The sequence below is a fragment of the Ascaphus truei genome, chromosome 14, assembly GCF_040206685.1.
Source record: "Ascaphus truei isolate aAscTru1 chromosome 14, aAscTru1.hap1, whole genome shotgun sequence".
Taxonomy (NCBI): Eukaryota; Metazoa; Chordata; class Amphibia; order Anura; family Ascaphidae; genus Ascaphus; species Ascaphus truei.
Window position 1 is genome coordinate 58,848,013 of NC_134496.1, and position 27,466 is coordinate 58,875,478.

A 27,466-nucleotide genomic window follows, 5' to 3' on the forward strand; every position below is an offset into this window, starting at 1 on the left:
TTCTTTACTTGTGTATTAAGGACCTTATTTGCATTAAATTCAGTCCACACGGGACCAAGACTTTCTGGCTTACTGAACAAAGTGGAATTGTTTCGTAGAGGGTGGAGAATTGTATTTTATCTGAAATTACCCCCTCTGCACAAAATACAAACAATTATACCCATACAAGTACCTTGTGAAAGTTGTTGCCCTCTATCTTCCTGTGGTCTCTCCCTGTTTCTCACCGTGCCTCCTCCCATTTCCTTGCACCTCTGCATCTCCGCATATATCCCTATACTCAGAGCCGGCTCCGGTCAGTGACATGGGATGCCCAAATATGAGCATACCCATATATGGGCATCCATGCCACTGACCGGAGCCCGCTCTGTTGCGGATATGGAGAGAGACTGGGAGATTTACATCCCCTTATAATTCATATGGTGCATAGTACCGGCACGTATTGTTTTACCGGTACTGTGTACCTTCCTACTTTCACACTGGTACAGTATATGCTGCAGTGGGACTGAGAGGGATATATTGGTAACACATAGTCATTGTTGGGGGAATTCAATCCATTTTGAAAATAGTAATAAAATGTTTTTTACTTTTCTTTTTTTTCAGTAATAAAGAATGAAACATTTCTGTTAAAATTGAATTGGAGGTGAACTGGATTCATCATCAACTCTGCACCAGTGTGAATTGATGTTCTTTAATGTTCTGATAAGGTACATGCAACATCTCTTCCTCAACCCCTGCACCACTCTCTGCCTCTTGCCTCTCTCTCTCCACCTCCCTGCTAAGCGTATTAACCCATCTAATGTAATCCACATTCCATGTCTCACTTTACTCTTCACTTCTCACGTGCCCTCTGGAATGACTGCTCTCTGACTAACAAGGTCTATTTGTACATGACCTCTTCTGCTCTCATCATCCACCACCTCTCATTCCCCTCACCCCTGTCCTACTCGATACCTCAGCTTAATTGAACTCTCTCCTCTGACATCTACCCTTATCTCTAACCTCTCCTCACTTTCTGCTTAAACTAACTATCTTGTTAACTTTTACAATGCTATCATCTCCTCCTCCTCCCTCCTCCTCCTCCCTCCTCCATCATATATATGCCCCTTCTAGGCTCTGACACACTCATCCCTCTAAGGCCATGATTATCATGGGCACATGCTTGGTCATCCACAGTGTGTGCGAGCGATGCAGAGCCGCCTCGGACCTCAGTGCAGGGATTGCTGCATACCCCCAGCATCTGTCACCCACAAACAATACACACACTAATACTCCCCACAATACACACTATAATACCTCCTCAATACTAATCTCCCCAATAATATTATAGCTCCAAACACAATATACACAACACCCTTACACAAGATACACAATCTAGTACTCTCCTCTGCACCTCTACACACAATATAATACTCCCACACACACAATATACACACTACCCTCCTACCCCCATAAAATACAACCAATAATACACACACACTTTGTGGATGTTGGGACCAGCTCCCGGCATGCACCAGTGAAAGAGAGAGGCCCGCAGAAGCTCGGAAGAACTCCCTCCATCCGTGCCTTCCTCCGTTTCACATCTTCTCCCTGTCTCTCTCCCTCCCTTTCCTTGCATCTCCCTGCGTCTTTACGTATACCCAGTCAGTGACGGCTCTGGTCACGTGATGCCTTAATATGGGCTTATCCATATATGTTCATCCACGTCACTAATGTGATGCCCGCACTGTTGCGGAGCTGGTACTTACGACGGGCACTTATTGTTTTATCAGTACTGCGTACCTGACTCTACCGGCCTACTTTCAACACTAGTACAATATGTGCTTCACTACGAGTGAGTGGGGAATATTGGCATCACACAGTCACTGTTGAATATGCCATTCAATCCATTTTGAAAATAGTAATGCAATGTGGTTTTGTTTTGTTTGCTTTTTGCAGTAATGAAGAATGGAAAAGTTATATTAAAATTAAATTGGAGGGGGACTAGATTCAGCATTTCATCATGAACTCTGCACTTGTGAGAATTTAACTTCTTGAATACCCTGACAGGTACACGCAACATTAAGACTATAATCTGCTGTGCAAGCTTTCGTGCTATACCTCCCCCTCAGGTTTTGATTTATACATTTGCTCCCTCAATTCATGTCCTCTAATATTTGAAAGCTCTCTCCTAGCATTTTCTCTTTACCACAGAACGTCATCCCAATGTAACCTCTCTCTTGTTCTTTCTGCTTGCTGTTTCCTCACTCCTCTGTTAAACTTTTCTAATTTCTCTAACTTCCACACTCCTGCTTTTATCCACATGTTCTCCTCTTTCCTTCCCCTACCTTTGCATGTGTCTACACACTGCACCATTTGTACAGACCTCTATTGCAGCTATTTCTGCACTGCTCAATGAAAAGCACTCTTTAATATCCTATTCTCTGTGCCCCCTCTCTCTGCGCCCCCTCTTTTGGCGCCTCCTCTCTCTGCGCCCCCTCTCTCTGCGCCTATCTGTCTCATTCTCTCTACGTCCCTCTCTCTCTACATAGAGCTATCTCTGTCTCTCTCTACACCTATCTCTGTGTCTCCTTCTATGTTTGCTGATGTGTGGGATATCTCTTATAATCTTGAACCTGCTCATATACACATCGGGCCTCCCTGCCTCTGCCTCCCTGCTAAGAGTGTTAACCTATCTAATGTAATCCACATTCCTTTCCTTACTTTTCTCTTCCCTTCTCCTATGCCATCTGGAATGCCCGTTCTCTGACTAACAAGGCTCTAGTTGTACATGACCTCTTCTGCTCTCATCATTCACAATCAGTCATTCCCCTCACCCCATCTTACCTGTCCCACTGATTTTCCTCTGCTTAATTAAACTCTCCTCTGACATCTACTCTAACCTCTCTCTCTCTTTCCGCTTAAACTAACAATCTTATTAACTCTTACAATGCTATCCTCCTATCTATATGCCCCCTCTAGGCTCTGACACACTTGTCCCTCTAGCCCACACCCTTGGCTAAATTCCCAAACATGTTCATCACACTTCCACTCGCTGTTCTTAATGCCTATGAAGGAAATCACACAATTGATATTTGATTTTTCTACAGTAAAAATGTCTCCAGTCCTGTATAAAGCTGCTCTCTGGGGCCAAACCACACTACTTTTTTTTCACATTCATCAACACTCAAATTTAATTTACGCTGTCTTTTTTTCCCTGTATTTGACTCCCTCCACTAACCTTCTCCTCACACTTGCCATCCTTCCTTCACTTCTCCTCAAGCATTTGACTACTTCAGAGGCAAGGTGGATGCCACCCACAAGGAGATTCCTTCTGTCCCTTCCCCCTTCTCTCCTTCTACCTAATTCTCCTTCTGCATTTGACTCCTTTTCTTCTCTTACAGAGCTGGAAGCTAATCATCTTCTCTTCTCCCTCTACCACATGCCCTCTAGATCGTATCCCCTCACACCTTACTGCATCTCTTAGTCCCCACTCTCACCCACATCTTCAATTCCTCCCTATTCTCTGGCTCTTTACCCTCTTACTTTAAGCCTGTAGTGGTCACCCTTTTCTCAGAAACAACCTACACCCTATGTGCCTTACTAACTACCGCCCTGTATCCCTCCTGCTGTTTGTCTCCTAATTGCTAGAATGTCAACATTCTTAAATCACATTCCCTCCTGGATCCTTTACAACCTGCCTTTCGTACAGCTCGTTCTACAGACTGTGCTTAAAGCAAATTCCCAAGGTCACTTTTCCCTACTAATCCTACTTGATCTATCTGCTGCGTTTGATGCTCTCAATCACTCTCCTCCTTCATATTCTAAACTCTCTCTTGGTATCCGTAACACAGTTCTATCCTGGTTTTCATCATAACTTTCCTGTCACACATTCTCCATCTCTGTTGCTAACATGTCTTCGTCTTCTATTGATCTGTCTGTGGGTATACATCAGGGCTCTGTTCTGAGATCTCTCTTTCTCTCTACATACTATCATTTGGTGACCTCATCAACTCTTTGTGACAATCCTATAAATAACAAATACAAATATCAGGTCATGGGAATAAGTGATTTGGACATAAAAGTAACATTTCGGAAGTGTGGACAACTAATACATCTTGTAGATTGCCTTTACAGTGTGATGTCATTGATTCAGTAGATTGTGTGCAGACCAGGACTGCAGTACAGTGTCACTCACATGGATGACTTGCGTGGTAGAAGCTCAAGAACAAGGATGTCAAACTCCAGTCCTCGAGGGCAGCAAACAGGCCAGGTTTTCAGGATATCCCTACTGAAAACCTGGCCTGTTTGGGACCCTCGAGGACTGGAGTTTGACATGCATGCTCTAGAAGGAGCACCGCTGTGGGTGGGAGGTGGATTTGCTTTGCATCAAATGGTTTGGAGCAAGGTTTATTGTATGTATTATCATAATAACAATGCAATGCTTAACTTTTATTTCAGGAGGGATGACTGCAGAACAGAAGTGAATATTGAAGCCATGTGTTCCTTTTCTTGCAAAAGAGAAAATTTGAAGGACAGTTGAAGAGAAGGAAAATTACTACACCGAGACAGATAAGCAATGTGTATATTTCTCATTTACCATTTAGTATTTGTCGTTTTATTGACTCCACACAATCCGGCTGCTACGGGTTTCACATTGAATATTTTCATCTCTACTCTACCCCTTCCTGTGATCTGAACCATGCAAGTTTTCGTTGATTCAATACATCATGAGTAGAGGGTGGCTACAGTATGAAGTAAAGACCCAAGGACCACATCTACTACCATTCATAACAAGAACATGTGCAGTAGCGCACAGCTGCAGTTCTATGTGATTGTTATGAAAGGTTGAGGTGGTTCAATTCTATGAATCTGGAGTGGGATGGATCCTGTTTGCATCATATGGTTTCATCTAGGCCAGTAGATTATATAACTCTCAGTACAGGTTACACATGGCATCAGTATTAGTGATTTAAAGAGGAGGAAAGCTTCAATGTGGAGAACAAAGCCAAGTAATGTTGAAGTTACTCCTTTTACCATTTACTTGGTCAGTCTGTACTGTCTACTCTCCACACAGCTGCTAAGGATCTTCCATTTTAAATACTTTCACCTCCTATTCTGCACTGCTTTGCTGCCCATTATTCAGAGATGCGTTCCAGTCATGTTTAGCACTCTGAATCTCTCTGCAGTCATTGGTTCAGCACATCATGGGTAGAGCATGGCTACAGATACAGCAAGCTATTATTATTTTACCGGCTGATCACCCATAATATTGCATTAAAACATAGAATATCACTTAATTTCCAAAAGATTCAGTGATGCTGATAATGCAGAATCTCACAACATTTCCCATCATAATGCCATAATGCACAAGTGGGAGAAATAATCCTTGCTATATCTGTACATTGTGTGACGTATTACCTCAATGACCAATGAGAGCAAGTACATCTTCTGTATAGAGCGGCTGTGTTATGATGCAGTTATTGATCATCATTGACATAATCACAAGAATCTTATGCAAAGGGAAATTGTCCGCAGCGAAGTGAGATTTCAGCCCCCAAACGTCTGTAATATTAATGCAATGTCTTACTTTTGTTGCAGTGAACACTGAAGAGACGGATCTACTACAACACTGTACAGGATGAGCATACGCTACAAGCAGCAAAATGATCTTGCAGTTGACAGTATGTTGTTCTGGTAATGTGCACAATTATTATTTATGGGCTACACACCACAGTGCTGGACATATTCTGTTAACTTCAACTCTACTCCTAACATGGAGATGTCTTCCTGGTGTTACTGATTCAGTACATCATATGCACAGTGTGGTTATGATATGATGGATTGATTTAATGAACCCACCAACCAATGATGACATCTGCATCATCTTCTGTAAAGTGCAGCTACAGCATGATATTATCAGCATTTGGTGCGGTATAATCAGAGGTATCTATGTGCTTTTGTGCCTGTTTTAAGTCCTCCAGCTTAACGCCCCTACACCTCCCACTACACAGGCATACTTACTTATGCATACACTGACATCTGGCATACCTACACACACCCCAGGGCCACTTCCTTCCCCTGATGTCAGGGAGAGGATGGGCATGCAGAGTGCAGTAAGTCTCCACGTTACTCTGGCCAACAGTCTTGGCCTACCTCCAGCATCTGTCACCCACAACATCTGTTCCCTCCTTGTAAAGTGCTGAACTATCTCACCTGGGTCAGTGCTATAGCTGATCACAGTGCCCGATCAGGATGTCACTGTGACAGGCAGCAGTGCAGATTGACCGGTCAATCAATGCAGTGCCGCAACATATGCACTAAATGAGATTTCCGTGCCCCCAGTCAGGTTACTCCCTGGGCAGTGACCCTGCTCACACCCTCCCCTAGTTCCACCTCTGATCACAATTATCTCTCTTGGAGAGTGTAGCAAATTGGAGTTGGGGGAATCTCACCTCTGCCATGCATGGTCACAATCTGGGCACAGGACCCAAATAGTGGGCAATGTGGCACTTCTTACAGTAGAGAATAAGTAACTTTATTCTTTACTTGTGTATTAAGGACCTTATTTGCATTAAATTCAGTCCACATGGGACCAAGACTTTCTGGCTTACTGAACAAAGTGGAATTGTTTCGTAGAGGGTGGAGAATTGTATTTTATCTGAAATTACCCCCTCTGCACAAAATACAAACAATTATACCCATACAAGTACCTTGTGGAAGTTGTTGCCCTCTATCTTCCTGTGGTCTCTCCCTGTTTCTCACCGTGCCTCCTCCCATTTCCTTGCACCTCTGCGTCTCCGCATATATCCCTATACTCAGAGCCGGCTCCGGTCAGTGACATGGGATGCCCAAATATGAGCATACCCATATATGGGCATCCATGCCACTGACCGGAGCCCGCTCTGTTGCGGATATGGAGAGAGACTGGGAGATTTACATCCCCTTATAATTCATATGGTGCATAGTACCGGCACGTATTGTTTTACCGGTACTGTGTACCTTCCTACTTTCACACTGGTACAGTATATGCTGCAGTGGGACTGAGAGGGATATATTGGTAACACATAGTCATTGTTGGGGGAATTCAATCCATTTTGAAAATAGTAATGAAATGTTTTTTACTTTTCTTTTTTTTCAGTAATGAAGAATGAAACATTTCTGTTAAAATTGAATTGGAGGTGAACTGGATTCATCATCAACTCTGCACCAGTGTGAATTGATGTTCTTTAATGTTCTGATAAGGTACATGCAACATCTCTTCCTCAACCCCTGCACCACTCTCTGCCTCTTGCCTCTCTCTCTCCACCTCCCTGCTAAGCGTATTAACCCATCTAATGTAATCCACATTCCATGTCTCACTTTACTCTTCACTTCTCACGTGCCCTCTGGAATGACTGCTCTCTGACTAACAAGGTCTATTTGTACATGACCTCTTCTGCTCTCATCATCCACCACCTCTCATTCCCCTCACCCCTGTCCTACTCGATACCTCAGCTTAATTGAACTCTCTCCTCTGACATCTACCCTTATCTCTAACCTCTCCTCACTTTCTGCTTAAACTAACTATCTTGTTAACTTTTACAATGCTATCATCTCCTCCTCCTCCCTCCTCCTCCTCCCTCCTCCATCATATATATGCCCCTTCTAGGCTCTGACACACTCATCCCTCTAAGGCCATGATTATCATGGGCACATGCTTGGTCATCCACAGTGTGTGCGAGCGATGCAGAGCCGCCTCGGACCTCAGTGCAGGGATTGCTGCATACCCCCAGCATCTGTCACCCACAAACAATACACACACTAATACTCCCCACAATACACACTATAATACCTCCTCAATACTAATCTCCCCAATAATATTATAGCTCCAAACACAATATACACAACACCCTTACACAAGATACACAATCTAGTACTCTCCTCTGCACCTCTACACACAATATAATACTCCCACACACACAATATACACACTACCCTCCTACCCCCATAAAATACAACCAATAATACACACACACTTTGTGGATGTTGGGACCAGCTCCCGGCATGCACCAGTGAAAGAGAGAGGCCCGCAGAAGCTCGGAAGAACTCCCTCCATCCGTGCCTTCCTCCGTTTCACATCTTCTCCCTGTCTCTCTCCCTCCCTTTCCTTGCATCTCCCTGCGTCTTTACGTATACCCAGTCAGTGACGGCTCTGGTCACGTGATGCCTTAATATGGGCTTATCCATATATGTTCATCCACGTCACTAATGTGATGCCCGCACTGTTGCGGAGCTGGTACTTACGACGGGCACTTATTGTTTTATCAGTACTGCGTACCTGACTCTACCGGCCTACTTTCAACACTAGTACAATATGTGCTTCACTACGAGTGAGTGGGGAATATTGGCATCACACAGTCACTGTTGAATATGCCATTCAATCCATTTTGAAAATAGTAATGCAATGTGGTTTTGTTTTGTTTGCTTTTTGCAGTAATGAAGAATGGAAAAGTTATATTAAAATTAAATTGGAGGGGGACTAGATTCAGCATTTCATCATGAACTCTGCACTTGTGAGAATTTAACTTCTTGAATACCCTGACAGGTACACGCAACATTAAGACTATAATCTGCTGTGCGAGCTTTCGTGCTATACCTCCCCCTCAGGTTTTGATTTATACATTTGCTCCCTCAATTCATGTCCTCTAATATTTGAAAGCTCTCTCCTAGCATTTTCTCTTTACCACAGAACGTCATCCCAATGTAACCTCTCTCTTGTTCTTTCTGCTTGCTGTTTCCTCACTCCTCTGTTAAACTTTTCTAATTTCTCTAACTTCCACACTCCTGCTTTTATCCACATGTTCTCCTCTTTCCTTCCCCTACCTTTGCATGTGTCTACACACTGCACCATTTGTACAGACCTCTATTGCAGCTATTTCTGCACTGCTCAACGAAAAGCACTCTTTAATATCCTATTCTCTGTGCCCCCTCTCTCTGCGCCCCCTCTTTTGGCGCCTCCTCTCTCTGCGCCCCCTCTCTCTGCGCCTATCTGTCTCATTCTCTCTACGTCCCTCTCTCTCTACATAGAGCTATCTCTGTCTCTCTCTACACCTATCTCTGTGTCTCCTTCTATGTTTGCTGATGTGTGGGATATCTCTTATAATCTTGAACCTGCTCATATACACATCGGGCCTCCCTGCCTCTGCCTCCCTGCCTCTGCCTCCCTGCTAAGAGTGTTAACCTATCTAATGTAATCCACATTCCTTTCCTTACTTTTCTCTTCCCTTCTCCTATGCCATCTGGAATGTCCGTTCTCTGACTAACAAGGCTCTAGTTGTACATGACCTCTTCTGCTCTCATCATTCACAATCAGTCATTCCCCTCACCCCATCTTACCTGTCCCACTGATTTGCCTCTGCTTAATTAAACTCTCCTCTGACATCTACTCTAACCTCTCTGCTCTCTCTCTCTTTCCGCTTAAACTAACAATCTTATTAACTCTTACAATGCTATCCTCCTATCTATATGCCCCCTCTAGGCTCTGACACACTTGTCCCTCTAGCCCACACCCTTGGCTAAATTCCCAAACATGTTCATCACACTTCCACTCGCTGTTCTTAATGCCTATGAAGGAAATCACACAATTGATATTTGATTTTTCTACAGTAAAAATGTCTCCAGTCCTGTATAAAGCTGCTCTCTGGGGCCAAACCACACTACTTTTTTTTCACATTCATCAACACTCAAATTTAATTTACGCTGTCTTTTTTTCCCTGTATTTGACTCCCTCCACTAACCTTCTCCTCACACTTGCCATCCTTCCTTCACTTCTCCTCAAGCATTTGACTACTTCAGAGGCAAGGTGGATGCCACCCACAAGGAGATTCCTTCTGTCCCTTCCCCCTTCTCTCCTTCTACCTAATTCTCCTTCTGCATTTGACTCCTTTTCTTCTCTTACAGAGCTGGAAGCTAATCATCTTCTCTTCTCCCTCTACCACATGCCCTCTAGATCGTATCCCCTCACACCTTACTGCATCTCTTAGTCCCCACTCTCACCCACATCTTCAATTCCTCCCTATTCTCTGGCTCTTTACCCTCTTACTTTAAGCCTGTAGTGGTCACCCTTTTCTCAGAAACAACCTACACCCTATGTGCCTTACTAACTACCGCCCTGTATCCCTCCTGCTGTTTGTCTCCTAATTGCTAGAATGTCAACATTCTTAAATCACATTCCCTCCTGGATCCTTTACAACCTGCCTTTCGTACAGCTCGTTCTACAGACTGTGCTTAAAGCAAATTCCCAAGGTCACTTTTCCCTACTAATCCTACTTGATCTATCTGCTGCGTTTGATGCTCTCAATCACTCTCCTCCTTCATATTCTAAACTCTCTCTTGGTATCCGTAACACAGTTCTATCCTGGTTTTCATCATAACTTTCCTGTCACACATTCTCCATCTCTGTTGCTAACATGTCTTCGTCTTCTATTGATCTGTCTGTGGGTATACATCAGGGCTCTGTTCTGAGATCTCTCTTTCTCTCTACATACTATCATTTGGTGACCTCATCAACTCTTTGTGACAATCCTATAAATAACAAATACAAATATCAGGTCATGGGAATAAGTGATTTGGACATAAAAGTAACATTTCGGAAGTGTGGACAACTAATACATCTTGTAGATTGCCTTTACAGTGTGATGTCATTGATTCAGTAGATTGTGTGCAGACCAGGACTGCAGTACAGTGTCACTCACATGGATGACTTGCGTGGTAGAAGCTCAAGAACAAGGATGTCAAACTCCAGTCCTCGAGGGCAGCAAACAGGCCAGGTTTTCAGGATATCCCTACTGAAAACCTGGCCTGTTTGGGACCCTCGAGGACTGGAGTTTGACATGCATGCTCTAGAAGGAGCACAGCTGTGGGTGGGAGGTGGATTTGCTTTGCATCAAATGGTTTGGAGCAAGGTTTATTGTATGTATTATCATAATAACAATGCAATGCTTAACTTTTATTTCAGGAGGGATGACTGCAGAACAGAAGTGAATATTGAAGCCATGTGTTCCTTTTCTTGCAAAAGAGAAAATTTGAAGGACAGTTGAAGAGAAGGAAAATTACTACACAGAGACAGATAAGCAATGTGTATATTTCTCATTTACCATTTAGTATTTGTCGTTTTATTGACTCCACACAATCCGGCTGCTACGGGTTTCACATTGAATATTTTCATCTCTACTCTACCCCTTCCTGTGATCTGAACCATGCAAGTTTTCGTTGATTCAATACATCATGAGTAGAGGGTGGCTACAGTATGAAGTAAAGACCCAAGGACCACATCTACTACCATTCATAACAAGAACATGTGCAGTAGCGCACAGCTGCAGTTCTATGTGATTGTTATGAAAGGTTGAGGTGGTTCAATTCTATGAATCTGGAGTGGGATGGATCCTGTTTGCATCATATGGTTTCATCTAGGCCAGTAGATTATATAACTCTCAGTACAGGTTACACATGGCATCAGTATTAGTGATTTAAAGAGGAGGAAAGCTTCAATGTGGAGAACAAAGCCAAGTAATGTTGAAGTTACTCCTTTTACCATTTACTTGGTCAGTCTGTACTGTCTACTCTCCACACAGCTGCTAAGGATCTTCCATTTTAAATACTTTCACCTCCTATTCTGCACTGCTTTGCTGCCCATTATTCAGAGATGCGTTCCAGTCATGTTTAGCACTCTGAATCTCTCTGCAGTCATTGGTTCAGCACATCATGGGTAGAGCATGGCTACAGATACAGCAAGCTATTATTATTTTACCGGCTGATCACCCATAATATTGCATTAAAACATAGAATATCACTTAATTTCCAAAAGATTCAGTGATGCTGATAATGCAGAATCTCACAACATTTCCCATCATAATGCCATAATGCACAAGTGGGAGAAATAATCCTTGCTATATCTGTACATTGTGTGACGTATTACCTCAATGACCAATGAGAGCAAGTACATCTTCTGTATAGAGCGGCTGTGTTATGATGCAGTTATTGATCATCATTGACATAATCACAAGAATCTTATGCAAAGGGAAATTGTCCGCAGCGAAGTGAGATTTCAGCCCCCAAACGTCTGTAATATTAATGCAATGTCTTACTTTTGTTGCAGTGAACACTGAAGAGACGGATCTACTACAACACTGTACAGGATGAGCATACGCTACAAGCAGCAAAATGATCTTGCAGTTGACAGTATGTTGTTCTGGTAATGTGCACAATTATTATTTATGGGCTACACACCACAGTGCTGGACATATTCTGTTAACTTCAACTCTACTCCTAACATGGAGATGTCTTCCTGGTGTTACTGATTCAGTACATCATATGCACAGTGTGGTTATGATATGATGGATTGATTTAATGAACCCACCAACCAATGATGACATCTGCATCATCTTCTGTAAAGTGCAGCTACAGCATGATATTATCAGCATTTGGTGCGGTATAATCAGAGGTATCTATGTGCTTTTGTGCCTGTTTTAAGTCCTCCAGCTTAACGCCCCTACACCTCCCACTATACAGGCATACTTACTTATGCATACACTGACATCTGGCATACCTACACACACCCCAGGGCCACTTCCTTCCCCTGATGTCAGGGAGAGGATGGGCATGCAGAGTGCAGTAAGTCTCCACGTTACTCTGGCCAACAGTCTTGGCCTACCCCCAGCATCTGTCACCCACAACATCTGTTCCCTCCTTGTAAAGTGCTGAACTATCTCACCTGGGTCAGTGCTATAGCTGATCACAGTGCCCGATCAGGATGTCACTGTGACAGGCAGCAGTGCAGATTGACCGGTCAATCAATGCAGTGCCGCAACATATGCACTAAATGAGATTTCCGTGCCCCCAGTCAGGTTACTCCCTGGGCAGTGACCCTGCTCACACCCTCCCCTAGTTCCACCTCTGATCACAATTATCTCTCTTGGAGAGTGTAGCAAATTGGAGTTGGGGGAATCTCACCTCTGCCATGCATGGTCACAATCTGGGCACAGGACCCAAATAGTGGGCAATGTGGCACTTCTTACAGTAGAGAATAAGTAACTTTATTCTTTACTTGTGTATTAAGGACCTTATTTGCATTAAATTCAGTCCACATGGGACCAAGACTTTCTGGCTTACTGAACAAAGTGGAATTGTTTCATAGAGGGTGGAGAATTGTATTTTATCTGAAATTACCCCCTCTGCACAAAATACAAACAATTATACCCATACAAGTACCTTGTGGAAGTTGTTGCCCTCTATCTTCCTGTGGTCTCTCCCTGTTTCTCACCGTGCCTCCTCCCATTTCCTTGCACCTCTGCGTCTCCGCATATATCCCTATACTCAGAGCCGGCTCCGGTCAGTGACATGGGATGCCCAAATATGAGCATACCCATATATGGGCATCCATGCCACTGACCGGAGCCCGCTCTGTTGCGGATATGGAGAGAGACTGGGAGATTTACATCCCCTTATAATTCATATGGTGCATAGTACCGGCACGTATTGTTTTACCGGTACGGTGTACCTTCCTACTTTCACACTGGTACAGTATATGCTGCAGTGGGACTGAGAGGGATATATTGGTAACACATAGTCATTGTTGGGGGAATTCAATCCATTTTGAAAATAGTAATAAAATGTTTTTTACTTTTCTTTTTTTTCAGTAATGAAGAATGAAACATTTCTGTTAAAATTGAATTGGAGGTGAACTGGATTCATCATCAACTCTGCACCAGTGTGAATTGATGTTCTTTAATGTTCTGATAAGGTACATGCAACATCTCTTCCTCAACCCCTGCACCACTCTCTGCCTCTTGCCTCTCTCTCTCCACCTCCCTGCTAAGCGTATTAACCCATCTAATGTAATCCACATTCCATGTCTCACTTTACTCTTCACTTCTCACGTGCCCTCTGGAATGACTGCTCTCTGACTAACAAGGTCTATTTGTACATGACCTCTTCTGCTCTCATCATCCACCACCTCTCATTCCCCTCACCCCTGTCCTACTCGATACCTCAGCTTAATTGAACTCTCTCCTCTGACATCTACCCTTATCTCTAACCTCTCCTCACTTTCTGCTTAAACTAACTATCTTGTTAACTTTTACAATGCTATCATCTCCTCCTCCTCCTCCCTCCTCCATCATATATATGCCCCTTCTAGGCTCTGACACACTCATCCCTCTAAGGCCATGATTATCATGGGCACATGCTTGGTCGTCCACAGTGCGTGCGAGCGATGCAGAGCCGCCTCGGACCTCAGTGCAGGGATTGCTGCATACCCCCAGCATCTGTCACCCACAAACAATACACACACTAATACTCCCCACAATACACACTATAATACCTCCTCAATACTAATCTCCCCAATAATATTATAGCTCCAAACACAATATACACAACACCCTTACACAAGATACACAATCTAGTACTCTCCTCTGCACCTCTACACACAATATAATACTCCCACACACACAATATACACACTACCCTCCTACCCCCATAAAATACAACCAATAATACACACACACTTTGTGGATGTTGGGACCAGCTCCCGGCATGCACCAGTGAAAGAGAGAGGCCCGCAGAAGCTCGGAAGAACTCCCTCCATCCGTGCCTTCCTCCGTTTCACATCTTCTCCCTGTCTCTCTCCCTCCCTTTCCTTGCATCTCCCTGCGTCTTTACGTATACCCAGTCAGTGACGGCTCTGGTCACGTGATGCCTTAATATGGGCTTATCCATATATGTTCATCCACGTCACTAATGTGATGCCCGCACTGTTGCGGAGCTGGTACTTACGACGGGCACTTATTGTTTTATCAGTACTGCGTACCTGACTCTACCGGCCTACTTTCAACACTAGTACAATATGTGCTTCACTACGAGTGAGTGGGGAATATTGGCATCACACAGTCACTGTTGAATATGCCATTCAATCCATTTTGAAAATAGTAATGCAATGTGGTTTTGTTTTGTTTGCTTTTTGCAGTAATGAAGAATGGAAAAGTTATATTAAAATTAAATTGGAGGGGGACTAGATTCAGCATTTCATCATGAACTCTGCACTTGTGAGAATTTAACTTCTTGAATACCCTGACAGGTACACGCAACATTAAGACTATAATCTGCTGTGCAAGCTTTCGTGCTATACCTCCCCCTCAGGTTTTGATTTATACATTTGCTCCCTCAATTCATGTCCTCTAATATTTGAAAGCTCTCTCCTAGCATTTTCTCTTTACCACAGAACGTCATCCCAATGTAACCTCTCTCTTGTTCTTTCTGCTTGCTGTTTCCTCACTCCTCTGTTAAACTTTTCTAATTTCTCTAACTTCCACACTCCTGCTTTTATCCACATGTTCTCCTCTTTCCTTCCCCTACCTTTGCATGTGTCTACACACTGCACCATTTGTACAGACCTCTATTGCAGCTATTTCTGCACTGCTCAATGAAAAGCACTCTTTAATATCCTATTCTCTGTGCCCCCTCTCTCTGCGCCCCCTCTTTTGGCGCCTCCTCTCTCTGCGCCCCCTCTCTCTGCGCCTATCTGTCTCATTCTCTCTACGTCCCTCTCTCTCTACATAGAGCTATCTCTGTCTCTCTCTACACCTATCTCTGTGTCTCCTTCTATGTTTGCTGATGTGTGGGATATCTCTTATAATCTTGAACCTGCTCATATACACATCGGGCCTCCCTGCCTCTGCCTCCCTGCTAAGAGTGTTAACCTATCTAATGTAATCCACATTCCTTTCCTTACTTTTCTCTTCCCTTCTCCTATGCCATCTGGAATGCCCGTTCTCTGACTAACAAGGCTCTAGTTGTACATGACCTCTTCTGCTCTCATCATTCACAATCAGTCATTCCCCTCACCCCATCTTACCTGTCCCACTGATTTTCCTCTGCTTAATTAAACTCTCCTCTGACATCTACTCTAACCTCTCTCTCTCTTTCCGCTTAAACTAACAATCTTATTAACTCTTACAATGCTATCCTCCTATCTATATGCCCCCTCTAGGCTCTGACACACTTGTCCCTCTAGCCCACACCCTTGGCTAAATTCCCAAACATGTTCATCACACTTCCACTCGCTGTTCTTAATGCCTATGAAGGAAATCACACAATTGATATTTGATTTTTCTACAGTAAAAATGTCTCCAGTCCTGTATAAAGCTGCTCTCTGGGGCCAAACCACACTACTTTTTTTTCACATTCATCAACACTCAAATTTAATTTACGCTGTCTTTTTTTCCCTGTATTTGACTCCCTCCACTAACCTTCTCCTCACACTTGCCATCCTTCCTTCACTTCTCCTCAAGCATTTGACTACTTCAGAGGCAAGGTGGATGCCACCCACAAGGAGATTCCTTCTGTCCCTTCCCCCTTCTCTCCTTCTACCTAATTCTCCTTCTGCATTTGACTCCTTTTCTTCTCTTACAGAGCTGGAAGCTAATCATCTTCTCTTCTCCCTCTACCACATGCCCTCTAGATCGTATCCCCTCACACCTTACTGCATCTCTTAGTCCCCACTCTCACCCACATCTTCAATTCCTCCCTATTCTCTGGCTCTTTACCCTCTTACTTTAAGCCTGTAGTGGTCACCCTTTTCTCAGAAACAACCTACACCCTATGTGCCTTACTAACTACCGCCCTGTATCCCTCCTGCTGTTTGTCTCCTAATTGCTAGAATGTCCACATTCTTAAATCACATGCCCTCCTGGATCCTTTACAACCTGCCTTTCGTACAGCTCGTTCTACAGACTGTGCTTAAAGCAAATTCCCAAGGTCACTTTTCCCTACTAATCCTACTTGATCTATCTGCTGCGTTTGATGCTCTCAATCACTCTCCTCCTTCATATTCTAAACTCTCTCTTGGTATCCGTAACACAGTTCTATCCTGGTTTTCATCATAACTTTCCTGTCACACATTCTCCATCTCTGTTGCTAACATGTCTTCGTCTTCTATTGATCTGTCTGTGGGTATACATCAGGGCTCTGTTCTGAGATCTCTCTTTCTCTCTACATACTATCATTTGGTGACCTCATCAACTCTTTGTGACAATCCTATAAATAACAAATACAAATATCAGGTCATGGGAATAAGTGATTTGGACATAAAAGTAACATTTCGGAAGTGTGGACAACTAATACATCTTGTAGATTGCCTTTACAGTGTGATGTCATTGATTCAGTAGATTGTGTGCAGACCAGGACTGCAGTACAGTGTCACTCACATGGATGACTTGCGTGGTAGAAGCTCAAGAACAAGGATGTCAAACTCCAGTCCTCGAGGGCAGCAAACAGGCCAGGTTTTCAGGATATCCCTACTGAAAACCTGGCCTGTTTGGGACCCTCGAGGACTGGAGTTTGACATGCATGCTCTAGAAGGAGCACCGCTGTGGGTGGGAGGTGGATTTGCTTTGCATCAAATGGTTTGGAGCAAGGTTTATTGTATGTATTATCATAATAACAATGCAATGCTTAACTTTTATTTCAGGAGGGATGACTGCAGAACAGAAGTGAATATTGAAGCCATGTGTTCCTTTTCTTGCAAAAGAGAAAATTTGAAGGACAGTTGAAGAGAAGGAAAATTACTACACCGAGACAGATAAGCAATGTGTATATTTCTCATTTACCATTTAGTATTTGTCGTTTTATTGACTCCACACAATCCGGCTGCTACGGGTTTCACATTGAATATTTTCATCTCTACTCTACCCCTTCCTGTGATCTGAACCATGCAAGTTTTCGTTGATTCAATACATCATGAGTAGAGGGTGGCTACAGTATGAAGTAAAGACCCAAGGACCACATCTACTACCATTCATAACAAGAACATGTGCAGTAGCGCACAGCTGCAGTTCTATGTGATTGTTATGAAAGGTTGAGGTGGTTCAATTCTATGAATCTGGAGTGGGATGGATCCTGTTTGCATCATATGGTTTCATCTAGGCCAGTAGATTATATAACTCTCAGTACAGGTTACACATGGCATCAGTATTAGTGATTTAAAGAGGAGGAAAGCTTCAATGTGGAGAACAAAGCCAAGTAATGTTGAAGTTACTCCTTTTACCATTTACTTGGTCAGTCTGTACTGTCTACTCTCCACACAGCTGCTAAGGATCTTCCATTTTAAATACTTTCACCTCCTATTCTGCACTGCTTTGCTGCCCATTATTCAGAGATGCGTTCCAGTCATGTTTACCACTCTGAATCTCTCTGCAGTCATTGGTTCAGCACATCATGGGTAGAGCATGGCTACAGATACAGCAAGCTATTATTATTTTACCGGCTGATCACCCATAATATTGCATTAAAACATAGAATATCACTTAATTTCCAAAAGATTCAGTGATGCTGATAATGCAGAATCTCACAACATTTCCCATCATAATGCCATAATGCACAAGTGGGAGAAATAATCCTTGCTATATCTGTACATTGTGTGACGTATTACCTCCATGACCAATGAGAGCAAGTACATCTTCTGTATAGAGCGGCTGTGTTATGATGCAGTTATTGATCATCATTGACATAATCACAAGAATCTTATGCAAAGGGAAATTGTCCGCAGCGAAGTGAGATTTCAGCCCCCAAACGTCTGTAATATTAATGCAATGTCTTACTTTTGTTGCAGTGAACACTGAAGAGACGGATCTACTACAACACTGTACAGGATGAGCATACGCTACAAGCAGCAAAATGATCTTGCAGTTGACAGTATGTTGTTCTGGTAATGTGCACAATTATTATTTATGGGCTACACACCACAGTGCTGGACATATTCTGTTAACTTCAACTCTACTCCTAACATGGAGATGTCTTCCTGGTGTTACTGATTCAGTACATCATATGCACAGTGTGGTTATGATATGATGGATTGATTTAATGAACCCACCAACCAATGATGACATCTGCATCATCTTCTGTAAAGTGCAGCTACAGCATGATATTATCAGCATTTGGTGCGGTATAATCAGAGGTATCTATGTGCTTTTGTGCCTGTTTTAAGTCCTCCAGCTTAACGCCCCTACACCTCCCACTACACAGGCATACTTACTTATGCATACACTGACATCTGGCATACCTACACACACCCCAGGGCCACTTCCTTCCCCTGATGTCAGGGAGAGGATGGGCATGCAGAGTGCAGTAAGTCTCCACGTTACTCTGGCCAACAGTCTTGGCCTACCTCCAGCATCTGTCACCCACAACATCTGTTCCCTCCTTGTAAAGTGCTGAACTATCTCACCTGGGTCAGTGCTATAGCTGATCACAGTGCCCGATCAGGATGTCACTGTGACAGGCAGCAGTGCAGATTGACCGGTCAATCAATGCAGTGCCGCAACATATGCACTAAATGAGATTTCCGTGCCCCCAGTCAGGTTACTCCCTGGGCAGTGACCCTGCTCACACCCTCCCCTAGTTCCACCTCTGATCACAATTATCTCTCTTGGAGAGTGTAGCAAATTGGAGTTGGGGGAATCTCACCTCTGCCATGCATGGTCACAATCTGGGCACAGGACCCAAATAGTGGGCAATGTCACTTCTTACAGTAGAGAATAAGTAACTTTATTCTTTACTTGTGTATTAAGGACCTTATTTGCATTAAATTCAGTCCACATGGGACCAAGACTTTCTGGCTTACTGAACAAAGTGGAATTGTTTCGTAGAGGGTGGAGAATTGTATTTTATCTGAAATTACCCCCTCTGCACAAAATACAAACAATTATACCCATACAAGTACCTTGTGGAAGTTGTTGCCCTCTATCTTCCTGTGGTCTCTCCCTGTTTCTCACCGTGCCTCCTCCCATTTCCTTGCACCTCTGCGTCTCCGCATATATCCCTATACTCAGAGCCGGCTCCGGTCAGTGACATGGGATGCCCAAATATGAGCATACCCATATATGGGCATCCATGCCACTGACCGGAGCCCGCTCTGTTGCGGATATGGAGAGAGACTGGGAGATTTACATCCCCTTATAATTCATATGGTGCATAGTACCGGCACGTATTGTTTTACCGGTACTGTGTACCTTCCTACTTTCACACTGGTACAGTATATGCTGCAGTGGGACTGAGAGGGATATATTGGTAACACATAGTCATTGTTGGGGGAATTCAATCCATTTTGAAAATAGTAATGAAATGTTTTTTACTTTTCTTTTTTTTCAGTAATGAAGAATGAAACATTTCTGTTAAAATTGAATTGGAGGTGAACTGGATTCATCATCAACTCTGCACCAGTGTGAATTGATGTTCTTTAATGTTCTGATAAGGTACATGCAACATCTCTTCCTCAACCCCTGCACCACTCTCTGCCTCTTGCCTCTCTCTCTCCACCTCCCTGCTAAGCGTATTAACCCATCTAATGTAATCCACATTCCATGTCTCACTTTACTCTTCACTTCTCACGTGCCCTCTGGAATGACTGCTCTCTGACTAACAAGGTCTATTTGTACATGACCTCTTCTGCTCTCATCATCCACCACCTCTCATTCCCCTCACCCCTGTCCTACTCGATACCTCAGCTTAATTGAACTCTCTCCTCTGACATCTACCCTTATCTCTAACCTCTCCTCACTTTCTGCTTAAACTAACTATCTTGTTAACTTTTACAATGCTATCATCTCCTCCTCCTCCCTCCTCCTCCTCCCTCCTCCATCATATATATGCCCCTTCTAGGCTCTGACACACTCATCCCTCTAAGGCCATGATTATCATGGGCACATGCTTGGTCATCCACAGTGTGTGCGAGCGATGCAGAGCCGCCTCGGACCTCAGTGCAGGGATTGCTGCATACCCCCAGCATCTGTCACCCACAAACAATACACACACTAATACTCCCCACAATACACACTATAATACCTCCTCAATACTAATCTCCCCAATAATATTATAGCTCCAAACACAATATACACAACACCCTTACACAAGATACACAATCTAGTACTCTCCTCTGCACCTCTACACACAATATAATACTCCCACACACACAATATACACACTACCCTCCTACCCCCATAAAATACAACCAATAATACACACACACTTTGTGGATGTTGGGACCAGCTCCCGGCATGCACCAGTGAAAGAGAGAGGCCCGCAGAAGCTCGGAAGAACTCCCTCCATCCGTGCCTTCCTCCGTTTCACATCTTCTCCCTGTCTCTCTCCCTCCCTTTCCTTGCATCTCCCTGCGTCTTTACGTATACCCAGTCAGTGACGGCTCTGGTCACGTGATGCCTTAATATGGGCTTATCCATATATGTTCATCCACGTCACTAATGTGATGCCCGCACTGTTGCGGAGCTGGTACTTACGACGGGCACTTATTGTTTTATCAGTACTGCGTACCTGACTCTACCGGCCTACTTTCAACACTAGTACAATATGTGCTTCACTACGAGTGAGTGGGGAATATTGGCATCACACAGTCACTGTTGAATATGCCATTCAATCCATTTTGAAAATAGTAATGCAATGTGGTTTTGTTTTGTTTGCTTTTTGCAGTAATGAAGAATGGAAAAGTTATATTAAAATTAAATTGGAGGGGGACTAGATTCAGCATTTCATCATGAACTCTGCACTTGTGAGAATTTAACTTCTTGAATACCCTGACAGGTACACGCAACATTAAGACTATAATCTGCTGTGCAAGCTTTCGTGCTATACCTCCCCCTCAGGTTTTGATTTATTCATTTGCTCCCTCAATTCATGTCCTCTAATATTTGAAAGCTCTCTCCTAGCATTTTCTCTTTACCACAGAACGTCATCCCAATGTAACCTCTCTCTTGTTCTTTCTGCTTGCTGTTTCCTCACTCCTCTGTTAAACTTTTCTAATTTCTCTAACTTCCACACTCCTGCTTTTATCCACATGTTCTCCTCTTTCCTTCCCCTACCTTTGCATGTGTCTACACACTGCACCATTTGTACAGACCTCTATTGCAGCTATTTCTGCACTGCTCAATGAAAAGCACTCTTTAATATCCTATTCTCTGTGCCCCCTCTCTCTGCGCCCCCTCTTTTGGCGCCTCCTCTCTCTGCGCCCCCTCTCTCTGCGCCTATCTGTCTCATTCTCTCTACGTCCCTCTCTCTCTACATAGAGCTATCTCTGTCTCTCTCTACACCTATCTCTGTGTCTCCTTCTATGTTTGCTGAAGTGTGGGATATCTCTTATAATCTTGAACCTGCTCATATACACATCGGGCCTCCCTGCCTCTGCCTCCCTGCTAAGAGTGTTAACCTATCTAATGTAATCCACATTCCTTTCCTTACTTTTCTCTTCCCTTCTCCTATGCCATCTGGAATGTCCGTTCTCTGACTAACAAGGCTCTAGTTGTACATGACCTCTTCTGCTCTCATCATTCACAATCAGTCATTCCCCTCACCCCATCTTACCTGTCCCACTGATTTGCCTCTGCTTAATTAAACTCTCCTCTGACATCTACTCTAACCTCTCTGCTCTCTCTCTCTTTCCGCTTAAACTAACAATCTTATTAACTCTTACAATGCTATCCTCCTATCTATATGCCCCCTCTAGGCTCTGACACACTTGTCCCTCTAGCCCACACCCTTGGCTAAATTCCCAAACATGTTCATCACACTTCCACTCGCTGTTCTTAATGCCTATGAAGGAAATCACACAATTGATATTTGATTTTTCTACAGTAAAAATGTCTCCAGTCCTGTATAAAGCTGCTCTCTGGGGCCAAACCACACTACTTTTTTTTCACATTCATCAACACTCAAATTTAATTTACGCTGTCTTTTTTTCCCTGTATTTGACTCCCTCCACTAACCTTCTCCTCACACTTGCCATCCTTCCTTCACTTCTCCTCAAGCATTTGACTACTTCAGAGGCAAGGTGGATGCCACCCACAAGGAGATTCCTTCTGTCCCTTCCCCCTTCTCTCCTTCTACCTAATTCTCCTTCTGCATTTGACTCCTTTTCTTCTCTTACAGAGCTGGAAGCTAATCATCTTCTCTTCTCCCTCTACCACATGCCCTCTAGATCGTATCCCCTCACACCTTACTGCATCTCTTAGTCCCCACTCTCACCCACATCTTCAATTCCTCCCTATTCTCTGGCTCTTTACCCTCTTACTTTAAGCCTGTAGTGGTCACCCTTTTCTCAGAAACAACCTACACCCTATGTGCCTTACTAACTACCGCCCTGTATCCCTCCTGCTGTTTGTCTCCTAATTGCTAGAATGTCCACATTCTTAAATCACATGCCCTCCTGGATCCTTTACAACCTGCCTTTCGTACAGCTCGTTCTACAGACTGTGCTTAAAGCAAATTCCCAAGGTCACTTTTCCCTACTAATCCTACTTGATCTATCTGCTGCGTTTGATGCTCTCAATCACTCTCCTCCTTCATATTCTAAACTCTCTCTTGGTATCCGTAACACAGTTCTATCCTGGTTTTCATCATAACTTTCCTGTCACACATTCTCCATCTCTGTTGCTAACATGTCTTCGTCTTCTATTGATCTGTCTGTGGGTATACATCAGGGCTCTGTTCTGAGATCTCTCTTTCTCTCTACATACTATCATTTGGTGACCTCATCAACTCTTTGTGACAATCCTATAAATAACAAATACAAATATCAGGTCATGGGAATAAGTGATTTGGACATAAAAGTAACATTTCGGAAGTGTGGACAACTAATACATCTTGTAGATTGCCTTTACAGTGTGATGTCATTGATTCAGTAGATTGTGTGCAGACCAGGACTGCAGTACAGTGTCACTCACATGGATGACTTGCGTGGTAGAAGCTCAAGAACAAGGATGTCAAACTCCAGTCCTCGAGGGCAGCAAACAGGCCAGGTTTTCAGGATATCCCTACTGAAAACCTGGCCTGTTTGGGACCCTCGAGGACTGGAGTTTGACATGCATGCTCTAGAAGGAGCACAGCTGTGGGTGGGAGGTGGATTTGCTTTGCATCAAATGGTTTGGAGCAAGGTTTATTGTATGTATTATCATAATAACAATGCAATGCTTAACTTTTATTTCAGGAGGGATGACTGCAGAACAGAAGTGAATATTGAAGCCATGTGTTCCTTTTCTTGCAAAAGAGAAAATTTGAAGGACAGTTGAAGAGAAGGAAAATTACTACACAGAGACAGATAAGCAATGTGTATATTTCTCATTTACCATTTAGTATTTGTCGTTTTATTGACTCCACACAATCCGGCTGCTACGGGTTTCACATTGAATATTTTCATCTCTACTCTACCCCTTCCTGTGATCTGAACCATGCAAGTTTTCGTTGATTCAATACATCATGAGTAGAGGGTGGCTACAGTATGAAGTAAAGACCCAAGGACCACATCTACTACCATTCATAACAAGAACATGTGCAGTAGCGCACAGCTGCAGTTCTATGTGATTGTTATGAAAGGTTGAGGTGGTTCAATTCTATGAATCTGGAGTGGGATGGATCCTGTTTGCATCATATGGTTTCATCTAGGCCAGTAGATTATATAACTCTCAGTACAGGTTACACATGGCATCAGTATTAGTGATTTAAAGAGGAGGAAAGCTTCAATGTGGAGAACAAAGCCAAGTAATGTTGAAGTTACTCCTTTTACCATTTACTTGGTCAGTCTGTACTGTCTACTCTCCACACAGCTGCTAAGGATCTTCCATTTTAAATACTTTCACCTCCTATTCTGCACTGCTTTGCTGCCCATTATTCAGAGATGCGTTCCAGTCATGTTTAGCACTCTGAATCTCTCTGCAGTCATTGGTTCAGCACATCATGGGTAGAGCATGGCTACAGATACAGCAAGCTATTATTATTTTACCGGCTGATCACCCATAATATTGCATTAAAACATAGAATATCACTTAATTTCCAAAAGATTCAGTGATGCTGATAATGCAGAATCTCACAACATTTCCCATCATAATGCCATAATGCACAAGTGGGAGAAATAATCCTTGCTATATCTGTACATTGTGTGACGTATTACCTCAATGACCAATGAGAGCAAGTACATCTTCTGTATAGAGCGGCTGTGTTATGATGCAGTTATTGATAATCATTGACATAATCACAAGAATCTTATGCAAAGGGAATTGTCCGCAGCGAAGTGAGATTTCAGCCCCCAAACGTCTGTAATATTAATGCAATGTCTTACTTTTGTTGCAGTGAACACTGAAGAGATGGATCTACTACAACACTGTACAGGATGAGCATACGCTACAAGCAGCAAAATGATCTTGCAGTTGACAGTATGTTGTTCTGGTAATGTGCACAATTATTATTTATGGGCTACACACCACAGTGCTGGACATATTCTGTTAACTTCAACTCTACTCCTAACATGGAGATGTCTTCCTGGTGTTACTGATTCAGTACATCATATGCACAGTGTGGTTATGATATGATGGATTGATTTAATGAACCCACCAACCAATGATGACATCTGCATCATCTTCTGTAAAGTGCAGCTACAGCATGATATTATCAGCATTTGGTGCGGTATAATCAGAGGTATCTATGTGCTTTTGTGCCTGTTTTAAGTCCTCCAGCTTAACGCCCCTACACCTCCCACTACACAGGCATACTTACTTATGCATACACTGACATCTGGCATACCTACACACACCCCAGGGCCACTTCCTTCCCCTGATGTCAGGGAGAGGATGGGCATGCAGAGTGCAGTAAGTCTCCACGTTACTCTGGCCAACAGTCTTGGCCTACCTCCAGCATCTGTCACCCACAACATCTGTTCCCTCCTTGTAAAGTGCTGAACTATCTCACCTGGGTCAGTGCTATAGCTGATCACAGTGCCCGATCAGGATGTCACTGTGACAGGCAGCAGTGCAGATTGACCGGTCAATCAATGCAGTGCCGCAACATATGCACTAAATGAGATTTCCGTGCCCCCAGTCAGGTTACTCCCTGGGCAGTGACCCTGCTCACACCCTCCCCTAGTTCCACCTCTGATCACAATTATCTCTCTTGGAGAGTGTAGCAAATTGGAGTTGGGGGAATCTCACCTCTGCCATGCATGGTCACAATCTGGGCACAGGACCCAAATAGTGGGCAATGTGGCACTTCTTACAGTAGAGAATAAGTAACTTTATTCTTTACTTGTGTATTAAGGACCTTATTTGCATTAAATTCAGTCCACACGGGACCAAGACTTTCTGGCTTACTGAACAAAGTGGAATTGTTTCGTAGAGGGTGGAGAATTGTATTTTATCTGAAATTACCCCCTCTGCACAAAATACAAACAATTATACCCATACAAGTACCTTGTGAAAGTTGTTGCCCTCTATCTTCCTGTGGTCTCTCCCTGTTTCTCACCGTGCCTCCTCCCATTTCCTTGCACCTCTGCGTCTCCGCATATATCCCTATACTCAGAGCCGGCTCCGGTCAGTGACATGGGATGCCCAAATATGAGCATACCCATATATGGGCATCCATGCCACTGACCGGAGCCCGCTCTGTTGCGGATATGGAGAGAGACTGGGAGATTTACATCCCCTTATAATTCATATGGTGCATAGTACCGGCACGTATTGTTTTACCGGTACTGTGTACCTTCCTACTTTCACACTGGTACAGTATATGCTGCAGTGGGACTGAGAGGGATATATTGGTAACACATAGTCATTGTTGGGGGAATTCAATCCATTTTGAAAATAGTAATAAAATGTTTTTTACTTTTCTTTTTTTTCAGTAATGAAGAATGAAACATTTCTGTTAAAATTGAATTGGAGGTGAACTGGATTCATCATCAACTCTGCACCAGTGTGAATTGATGTTCTTTAATGTTCTGATAAGGTACATGCAACATCTCTTCCTCAACCCCTGCACCACTCTCTGCCTCTTGCCTCTCTCTCTCCACCTCCCTGCTAAGCGTATTAACCCATCTAATGTAATCCACATTCCATGTCTCACTTTACTCTTCACTTCTCACGTGCCCTCTGGAATGACTGCTCTCTGACTAACAAGGTCTATTTGTACATGACCTCTTCTGCTCTCATCATCCACCACCTCTCATTCCCCTCACCCCTGTCCTACTCGATACCTCAGCTTAATTGAACTCTCTCCTCTGACATCTACCCTTATCTCTAACCTCTCCTCACTTTCTGCTTAAACTAACTATCTTGTTAACTTTTACAATGCTATCATCTCCTCCTCCTCCCTCCTCCTCCTCCCTCCTCCATCATATATATGCCCCTTCTAGGCTCTGACACACTCATCCCTCTAAGGCCATGATTATCATGGGCACATGCTTGGTCATCCACAGTGTGTGCGAGCGATGCAGAGCCGCCTCGGACCTCAGTGCAGGGATTGCTGCATACCCCCAGCATCTGTCACCCACAAACAATACACACACTAATACTCCCCACAATACACACTATAATACCTCCTCAATACTAATCTCCCCAATAATATTATAGCTCCAAACACAATATACACAACACCCTTACACAAGATACACAATCTAGTACTCTCC

General features: G+C 43.5%; 2 long non-coding RNA genes across 11 annotated transcripts in view; both read left to right on the plus strand.

Moving 5' to 3' along the window:
- The window catches only part of LOC142466235 (uncharacterized), a 29,611-nt gene extending 4,746 nt beyond the window's left edge, over positions 1-24,865 (plus strand). The window contains exons 4-18 of one of the 6 annotated variants that reach the window (XR_012788093.1): positions 601-704; positions 1,936-2,046; positions 4,438-4,557; positions 5,578-5,673; positions 7,118-7,221; positions 8,453-8,563; positions 10,976-11,095; positions 12,116-12,211; positions 13,656-13,759; positions 14,981-15,091; positions 17,483-17,602; positions 18,623-18,718; positions 20,161-20,264; positions 21,496-21,606; positions 24,005-24,864. This is a non-coding gene — a long non-coding RNA (uncharacterized LOC142466235). Of the gene's footprint in view, positions 1-600; positions 705-1,935; positions 2,047-4,437; positions 4,558-5,577; positions 5,674-7,117; positions 7,222-8,452; positions 8,564-10,975; positions 11,096-12,115; positions 12,212-13,655; positions 13,760-14,980; positions 15,092-17,482; positions 17,603-18,622; positions 18,719-20,160; positions 20,265-21,495; positions 21,607-24,004 lie in introns of all 6 variants that reach the window. The other 5 variants (XR_012788096.1, XR_012788097.1, XR_012788094.1 and 2 more) reach the window with 5 other exon arrangements.
- A 297-nt stretch (positions 24,866-25,162) lies between these two features.
- LOC142466237 (uncharacterized) overlaps positions 25,163-27,466 on the plus strand; it is a 40,424-nt gene continuing 38,120 nt past the window's right edge. For all 5 annotated transcript variants that reach the window (XR_012788100.1, XR_012788101.1, XR_012788104.1 and 2 more), the window contains exons 1-2: positions 25,163-25,239; positions 26,684-26,787. This is a non-coding gene — a long non-coding RNA (uncharacterized LOC142466237). The remainder of the gene's footprint in view (positions 25,240-26,683; positions 26,788-27,466) is intronic.